Source organism: Triticum urartu, chromosome 3A, assembly GCF_056163025.1.
Source record: "Triticum urartu cultivar PI428250 chromosome 3A, HENAU_Tu73, whole genome shotgun sequence".
NCBI lineage: Eukaryota > Viridiplantae > Streptophyta > Magnoliopsida > Poales > Poaceae > Triticum > Triticum urartu.
In genome coordinates this window covers 712,386,237-712,394,771 of record NC_141875.1, presented here as the reverse complement: position 1 = coordinate 712,394,771, position 8,535 = coordinate 712,386,237, and the positions used below count along the sequence as shown (strand labels likewise).

The 8,535-nt window shown below is 40.3% G+C and overlaps 1 pseudogene; it reads left to right on the top strand.

Moving 5' to 3' along the window:
• Window positions 1-4,535: 4,535 nt before the first annotated feature.
• Window positions 4,536-8,084, top strand: LOC147982030 (protein FAR1-RELATED SEQUENCE 5-like; annotated as a pseudogene).
• The last annotated feature ends 451 nt before the right edge of the window (window positions 8,085-8,535 follow it).

Below are 8,535 nucleotides of genomic sequence, written 5' to 3'. Positions count from 1 at the left end.
TCAAAACAAATACAATCATCCAATCCAGGTAGTGATCCATACAATGATCCCGTGAGACTACTCTTGCACGTCCATCCCCGCCCATCTGTGGCGAGGCATTCATGGCCCAGCGTAGGCAGTGGCATACCAAACACAAAACGTAATTTTTGGGGGGGGGGGGGGGGGGGGGGGGGTGGGTGGGTTTGCTGCTCTATACAGCAAACAATCGGCCGATCTCACTGGGCAACCCGCGACTGGACCGACCCACTAGCGGCGCGAGCTGACTAATGTAGGCACAAATTGTTTTTCCACTTTTTATCATTTGGTTTTTCAAAAAAAAATCTGGAAAAGGACATTTCTGGAAAACATGAACATATTTCGGAACAATTAACGATTTGTTTATATCATGACCTTTTCAAATTTACAAACATTTTTTAATACACAAGTCTTTTTTGGAAAAAATGAACTTTTTTAGACACAAACATTGTTTCAAATTCCCATACATTTTCAAAATGTTAAACTTTTTTGAAAACATGGTCATATTTCAAATTTTGAATATTATTTGAAAAATACTGACATTTTTTATAAACCACAATGAGTTTTGATAAAAAAAATTTAAAGAAAATATTGAAAAGATACAGATTGAGTTAATGAAATGAATAACATATATAGGCTAGGAAATAATGATAAAAATGTATACTGCAGACACAATGTCCTTGTGGAAAATGATAAAAAATTTATTAACTCAACCTTCCGAAAGATACAGATTGAACATTTTGTAATACTATAAAATAACCCATGCGTTGCCGCGCGACAGTTATAAAAAATGGTATGCTGAAAACATATATAATGAGTTAATGAAATGAATAATTATGTCAATTAGTCATGATGAAATGGTAGATGGTTTAGCAGTTATTCATGATTTGTTGTGGTGAAAGGATTGCGTGCATGAGAAAAATAGTTAGTGGGTTGGTAAATTGATGATGTGGCAGACATGCATAGTTTGTTGATGTGGAAGTGTTGCATGCTTAGAGATTGTACAATGGTTGATAAGACAGTCTTGTCCTAAGCCGGTCATGTAACCTGACAAGGCAATACAAAATGTGCTATAATGGGTTATCTTTTAGCCTTATATCTGATAACTACTCTTTTCGTTCCTAAATATAAGTATTTTTAAAGATTTTAATATGGACTAGATACAGATGTATATAGACATATTTTGGAGTGTAGATTCGCTCATTTTTCTCAATATGTAATCCATATTGAAATCTCTAAAAAGCACTACATTTTGGAATGGAGTAAATATCCCTGAACATACGGTCAGATATATTATTGCTAAGAGGTCATCTCTTAGTTAAGAAAAGCCATGTCTTTTCATATTGTTTCTCTTTCCTCCATTTCAATATTTATTTTACATGACACTCCTAAAATAGCACTATTGTACATGTCTTAGGAGGAATAGTTAGTGGGTTGCGACTAGGGCGTTTCGGTGCCCAGGCTCATCTGCACCCGGTTAGAAAACAATTTGTAAAAAATACAAAACAAATTCAAAAAATTCCAATTTTTTTATGATAGAAAATTTGATGCGTGAGACCCGCTCCAAATTTCAAGTCATTTGGACATCTAAGCAGCTCTCAGCAAAAAAGACAAATCGGGTCAAAATAGTACATGAACAGTAAACATTTCTATAGACCCCTAATTTGTCTTTTTTGCTGAGAGCTGCTCATATCCAAATGACTTGAAATTTAGAGCGGGTCTCACGCAACAAATTGTCTACCACATAAAAAAATTGGAATTTTTTGAATTTTTCTAGTATTTGTTTTGATTTTTTTCGTCAGCACGGGTGCTGATGAGCTCGGGTGCAGAGATGGATTTTCGGTGGGTTGCAACTATTTAAGAATAAAGTATATGATGAACCTTTTTTCAATATGAGGTAAACGTTTTTCTAACAAACACTAAACTTCTCTAAAACACATACTGAACAATTATTCAAATTATGTTCAGAAATTTCATAATTTGTTAGTGTTTTAAAATTTCTTTTGAAATATTCAAAAAATGTTAACATTTTCTAAAACATGTACAGAAATTTCATTTGTTTGCGTTTTCAAAGAATATTCATATTTTAAGAAAATGTTTGAAAAAACCCGACCAAAACGGTTTTGCTACAGTATGCCACACGCTACAGTGTCGGGTCCCTATAGTGTGTCGTCTGCTAGAGTGCTCCGCTGCACCCCTGATGAGCCGGCTCAGTCGCATCGCTCCTGTGCAAAGATGCGGTTGTTTGCTGCTCACGAGTGTCCTATAGGACCTCTCGAGCGGCGAATAGGAAATACCGTCGATCATGGGATACATGGTGCTAGGGCAGGGAAATTTGATTCGATCATCTATGTGCAGCCAGCCCGGTAGGACTTTTCACCTAAAACATGGTATTTCTTTGATGATCATGGTGACTCGGCGGCCAACACTTCTAGGGGATCATACCGACTCAAGTACGTTTAGCGATCAAGACATTCCATCTTTTTGGATGGGCTACTCGAGGTGTTTTCAAAAACCTTTATTGATAATGTTCATGCACATGAAAGAGTGATACCATCACTGCTCTAGTCCAATTGTAGAATTTTTACCAAAGTATTGAGAGTATTTCTTCTAGCAGGGATTGATACCACACAGAAGGTGTTCCCAGGAGATTTCATCGTAATTCTCAGCAATAGGAGTTACTTTGTATTTCCTTTATCCTAGATCCATGTCAGCTTGCCTCTAATTGTTACTAGTATGAATAAAATTACAAGTGTTTCCAGAAAAAAAACGCTCAACCTTATGGTAGGTTCGCCACTAAGGCATTATACAATGCAAGGTGCTTAAAGAAGATGCTTAAAAACATAAATAAGTTTTTTTGTAAGCACAGGCGCTTATTTATATGGGAGATTTTATGGTGCATTATAATACACCAGAGCACATGTATTATATGGCCGATCTAACGGATGAGAATAATTGGGCCTTTTTAAGCCCAAGGGTATTTTCGACCTAATTTTTTTACCTTTAATCGGCCCAATTTGGTCCAGGGGTATTATCGTCCTAAATTTTTCGATTAAATTAATTGCATTAATAAAACACTTCATTATAGAGGTCCCATCATCGTGCGTACTCTTTTGAATTTTGGTTCGAGCGGTTCGTCCTCTCTCCTCCTCTCGAGCCCTAACCTCGGGCGCCCTCGATCGTCGCCGATCGCCTCCGGCGCCCTCGATCGCCCCCGGTGCCCTCGATCGCCGCCGCTCTCCTCCTCTCGAGCCCTAACCTCGGGCGCCCTCGATCGCCGCCGATCACCTCCGGCGCCCTCGATCGCCCCCGGCGCCCTCGATCGCCACTGATCGCACTCGCTGTGTCTACCCCTCCTGCTCCTACTCCCCCTCACTCCCTCCATCGCAAGTCACCCTAGTCGGGTCGCGGCGCCAGATCCTTCCCCGAGCGGACGCCACCTTCCCCGACCCGAGAGGCCACATCATCCTCATCGACGTGCATCAACTTTTTCACGCCGGATCTTCGTTGTAAGTGCCTAGCCATCTCAAATCTTTTCTGGTCCCTTCTGCATATAGAACCAATAGGGGTCGGATTTGATTCGGGTTTAGGATACGTCATGTGAGGTTTAGGGTTTATCGTTTCAGAAAGATGTGAGGAGATTTTGGTCGGATTTGGTTAGGGTTTAGGATATGTCATCTGAGGATTAGGGTTTATCTTTTCAGAAAGTTGTGATGAGATTACGATTGAAAGGAAGTGTAAGTCGGATGTAGCTACGACATATTGAAGGACTTAGTTAGGATTATGTGGCATGAGAAAGTTGTCAGCAGATTTGGATTCAAAGAAAGTTATTTTGGATTTACTTAGGAGATACTTTTGAATTGAGTTTCGAGATATTTTGGATTTAGTTAGTAGATAATTATTTTGTATGGAGTTTGGACTTATTTTGGATTTAGCTAGGAGATAATTTGGATTTAGTTAGGACATACTTTTGGATTTTGTTACGAGATAATTTGGATTTAGTTAGGATATAATTTTGAATGGAGTTTGGAGATAATTGATCTATCAGGGTGGATCTATCAAGGCATTTGAAGGACTCGTGGACTTTGGATTTAGTTAGGAGATCATCAGTTAGAGCTAGTACAATCAATTACAAATTTCTAGATTTAGTCAGGGCATATTTACTTACAGCTTTTGAAGGACTGAGTTAGGTACATGAATCCGATATGAAAAATTAAATCAATTATTTAAGCAGAGTAGTGCATAATTTCGGTAACGTATGCTATCCATCCGTAACATTGACTATCTGTTTCCGCTGGCAGCATAACGACATGGATGATAAAGGCAACGATGGCAAAAACTTGGGTGATACAGGCAAGGACGACAAGGACATGGGTCATAGAGGCAACAAAGGCAAAGGCATGGACCCCAAAGAAATGGATGGTATGTGCATGGATGATAAGGATAATGAGGATGCAGGCAAGGATGGCATAGACATGGATGATGTACACATACAAGGTAAAGGAATTGATAATAAAGGCATGGCTGGTTCAGACCTGAATGAGTGTATGGAATACTTAGAGATTGTGAAGAAGACGTTCAGGACTGAGGAAGAAGCCTACATGTTCTACGTAGGCTATGCGAGAAAAAAGGATTTGGTGTTAGAAAGGATGATCTGAAGTACGGGGGTCCGGGTCCGAAACAAAATGCATACAGAAGGACATACAAGTGCTGCAAACAAGGATGGCGGGCCCTTAAGCAATTTAACAGAACCGAAAGAAAAAGAACACCGAGGGGTCTTTCTCGGTGTGGGTGTCCCGCTCTTTTTCAGATTAAGCTACAAGATAGCAGTGGCCTCTGGTTCGTCAAGAATTTTGTGGACAAGCATAACCATCTGTTTGTCCCTGCTGACCTGACTCCGTACTTGTCAGCTCATCGTAGAATGACTGACGCACAAAAGGCCGATGTCATCGAGTATGCTGTCGGTGGACTTCGAACACATCAGATTATGAATGTAATGGAGAAGAATGCCGGAGGTCCCGACAAGCTTGGATTTATAGATCGAGATCTATACAACCATGTTTCAGTCCAGAAGAAGCGCAAGATAGAAGGCAGTGACGATATTTGCTCACCTATATGATTGCACAGAAAAAAGCAGACCCGAAATTCTTTTTCAAATACACAAAAGACAACGAAGGCCATTTGAGGAAGATATTCTGGGCTGACTCACAATCCCGCATTGACTATGTTGCCTTTGGTGGTGTCGTGGTGTTCGACAATACATATTGGTCTAACAAGTACAGGCTTCCGTTTGTTCCATTTGTTGGTCTGAACCATCACCGCAGCACAGTTTTGTTTGGGGTTGGTCTAGTGTCAGACGAGACAGTTGCATCATACCAGTGGCTTCTTCATGTATTTTTGGAGGCAATGTCCCAGACGGCACCAATTTCAGCAATTACCGATGGGGACGTTGCAATGGCTAAAGCAATAGCTACTGTCTAGACCAGAACAGATCATCGTTTGTGCACGTGGCATATCAAGGAGAATATGGTGATGCACCTCCGCAAGGAAAAGCTGGAGAAATTTAGGGAATTCATTTACCGTCGTTGGGATGTTGATGAGTTTGACAAAAGATGGGAGGCTTATAAGGTTCGGTTCAAAATAAAACCAACGGGCAAGAGGTCGTCATGGGTTAACAGGATGTACGAGCTGCGACACAAATGGGCTGCTGCATACACAAAGGGTAGATATTTCCTAGGCATGATGAGTAATCAGATGAGTGAGTCTCTCAACTCAAGGCTTCATGTGCACCTGAACAGGAAGATGCAGCTTGTTGATTTGTTGCAGCATGTTGAGCACTGTGTATCCATAATGCGTAAGACTGAAGCAGCATTAGACGCAGTAGCAACACATACGATACCCTTCACTAAGCTGAATGCACACTCTCTAGAGATTGTTGCCTCTTATATTTATACAACTGTGATGTTTCCAAAGGTAAAGCGTCAGATTGTCGAAGGGACAAATTGGCAGGTCACAGACCGGGTAGCATGTGATGGTTTGGTCGTGTTTGGAGTTTTGCGCAAATCCCCATATGATAAAGTCCCATATGGCAGGGATGCTAGAGAATTGCAAGGTAAGGAAGGTAAGTATGCTGAGGACTTGCATGCAAAAAAATTGGATGCTGAGGATCCCAATGACTTGGAAGGTAAGGATGTTGAGGACTTGCATGCAAAAAACTTGGATGCTGAGGATCCCAATGACTTGAAAGGTAAGGATGCTGAGGACTTGCATGCAAAAAACTTGGATGCTGAGGATCCCAATGACCTAGAAGGCAAGGATGGTGTGGACTTGCATGCCAAAAACCTGGATGCTAAGGATCCCAACAATCACTTGGAAGGTAAGGACAGTGAGGAGTTGGAGGCAAAAAAGTTGGATGCACAAGGCGTGGATGCTAAGCCTGTGGATTTTATATATCACGTGACTTGTCTGTTTACAGGAGCAAGACTGGATGATGCAGTTTGTAAATGTAAAAAGTTGGAAAGTCAGGATTACCCATGCGCACATATATTCTGCGTTCTGGATCATCTTGGTGTACGCACATTTCCAAAAAAAATTGTCAAGAAAAGATGGATAATGCAGGCCAAGCCAGTGTTCCCTTCTTCGAGGACTGCGAATACTCATGTATGGTCTGATCACATGAATAAGTATCATCAACTACGCAACATGGCTAGTGATGCTTTATTCACAGCCACAACTAGCGATTCACAGTCAGAACAGGTGATGGAGTTCCTCCGGAGTATATTGGTTGATGGAGAAAAAACTGATTTGGATGAAGGCCATAAATCGTTTGTTCCTTTGCCGACATACTTCTCTGCTGCTCGCGAATGCTGCACTGATGACGTGGAAAATCCAATCAAAATAGTTCCAAAAGGGAGACCAACTACCGAAGAATCGAACAAGAGGATTAAATCCAGGCGCGAGCGGATGAGAGGGAAAAAAAGCAACGAAGTTAGTGCACATGTTTATCTCATTTTTCATTTCCATACATGCTTACAATGTTAATATGTTCTCTCTTTTTCTTCAATTTACTCAGGAACAAATCGGGGAAATCAAAGGTCACAAGGAGGAAGAAGCGAAAAGACAAAGACTCAGAGACAGAAGAAGACACAGATTCGGATATAGAAGAAGAGGAAGATTCAAAAAAGCAACAAAGTTAGTGCACGTGTTTATCTCATTGTTCATTTCCATACATGCTTACCGTGTTAATATGTTCTCCCGGAGAGTGTTCACATGTTTTTCTTCAATTTACGCAGGAAAAAATTGGGGAAATCAAATAGCACAAGGAGGAAGAAGCAAAAAGAAGAGACAGAGTCACATACAAAAGAAGAGACAGAGGCAGATACAGAAGAAGAGACAGAGGCAGATACATAAGAAGAGGAAGATTCAGAAGTAGAAGAAGAGGGAGATTCAAATGCAGAAGAAGAGGGAGATTCAGATGAGGAAGAAGAGGAAGATTCAGATGCAGAAGATGGTGGGCTGAGGAGGGCTAGAAAGAGACCATTGGAGGTTGTAGAAGAGGATTACGCAAAACCAAACAAGTGGGCATTAGCACAATTGTGCGTACTTAAACATGTTTTCGAATGCTGGCCGCAGATTCATCTATTTCATTTTTTGCAGGAAACGTAAGGGCGCTCCAAATGTCAATGCTGGGAGGACGAAAAAGAACGATGACAAGGGTGCACGAGGAAAACCAGTGAAGTTAGTGTCTGCACTTACATGTCCGCTCTAGAAGTCGGTTATTTGCTAGTACTGTGTTGATGTTTCTTAACTTTTCCAAGAAAGACTCTAGTAAGGGCGGTAAAGAACAGGTCAAAGGGGTGATGAAGACAAAAAGGCCTGGCAGGAATGTACCACAGGCTGAGCGAATAAGAGCTGTCAAGTTAGCTTCCGTAGCTATGAAGAGAAAATCAGTGAAGTTAGTGTTTTTTCTGTTATAGTGTAGTGTACATGCTCAAATCTTCTTTGCTATCCTATTAACAAACGTTGTTTCATGCAGGAAAGCTAAAGTGAAGTCGAGACAGGATGTTTAGATGCACAGGGTCAAGCAGAGAAAACAAAAGGATTTCAGGGGTCGAAAAATTGAGAACAAACTAAAGTAGACAGTTTTCCATGCCGTGATCCACCTTGTTTCTCATGTATTAGACCTATTTGATGGACTGCCACTATTTTTCTGAATTCCTCTTTTGATTGGTACACCCTCATATTATTATGGACGGGTCGACATGGTAGGCTAGTTATGATTTATCAATATCGATGAAACAATGCATTTTTAGTGCAGTTGGTTTTCTATATTTTTTTCATTTTTTACATAATATATTGCTGAAATTTGTTCAAAGTGTAGTCAAATTTCATACTTGAAATATAAAATAAAACCGAAAATTTATATATATAAGAAAATAGAACGTTAATAGAAACCTCGTTTTCAAATAACATTGAAAATCGTTTATTTTCAAATAGAAAATAAGCATACTGATATTTTAA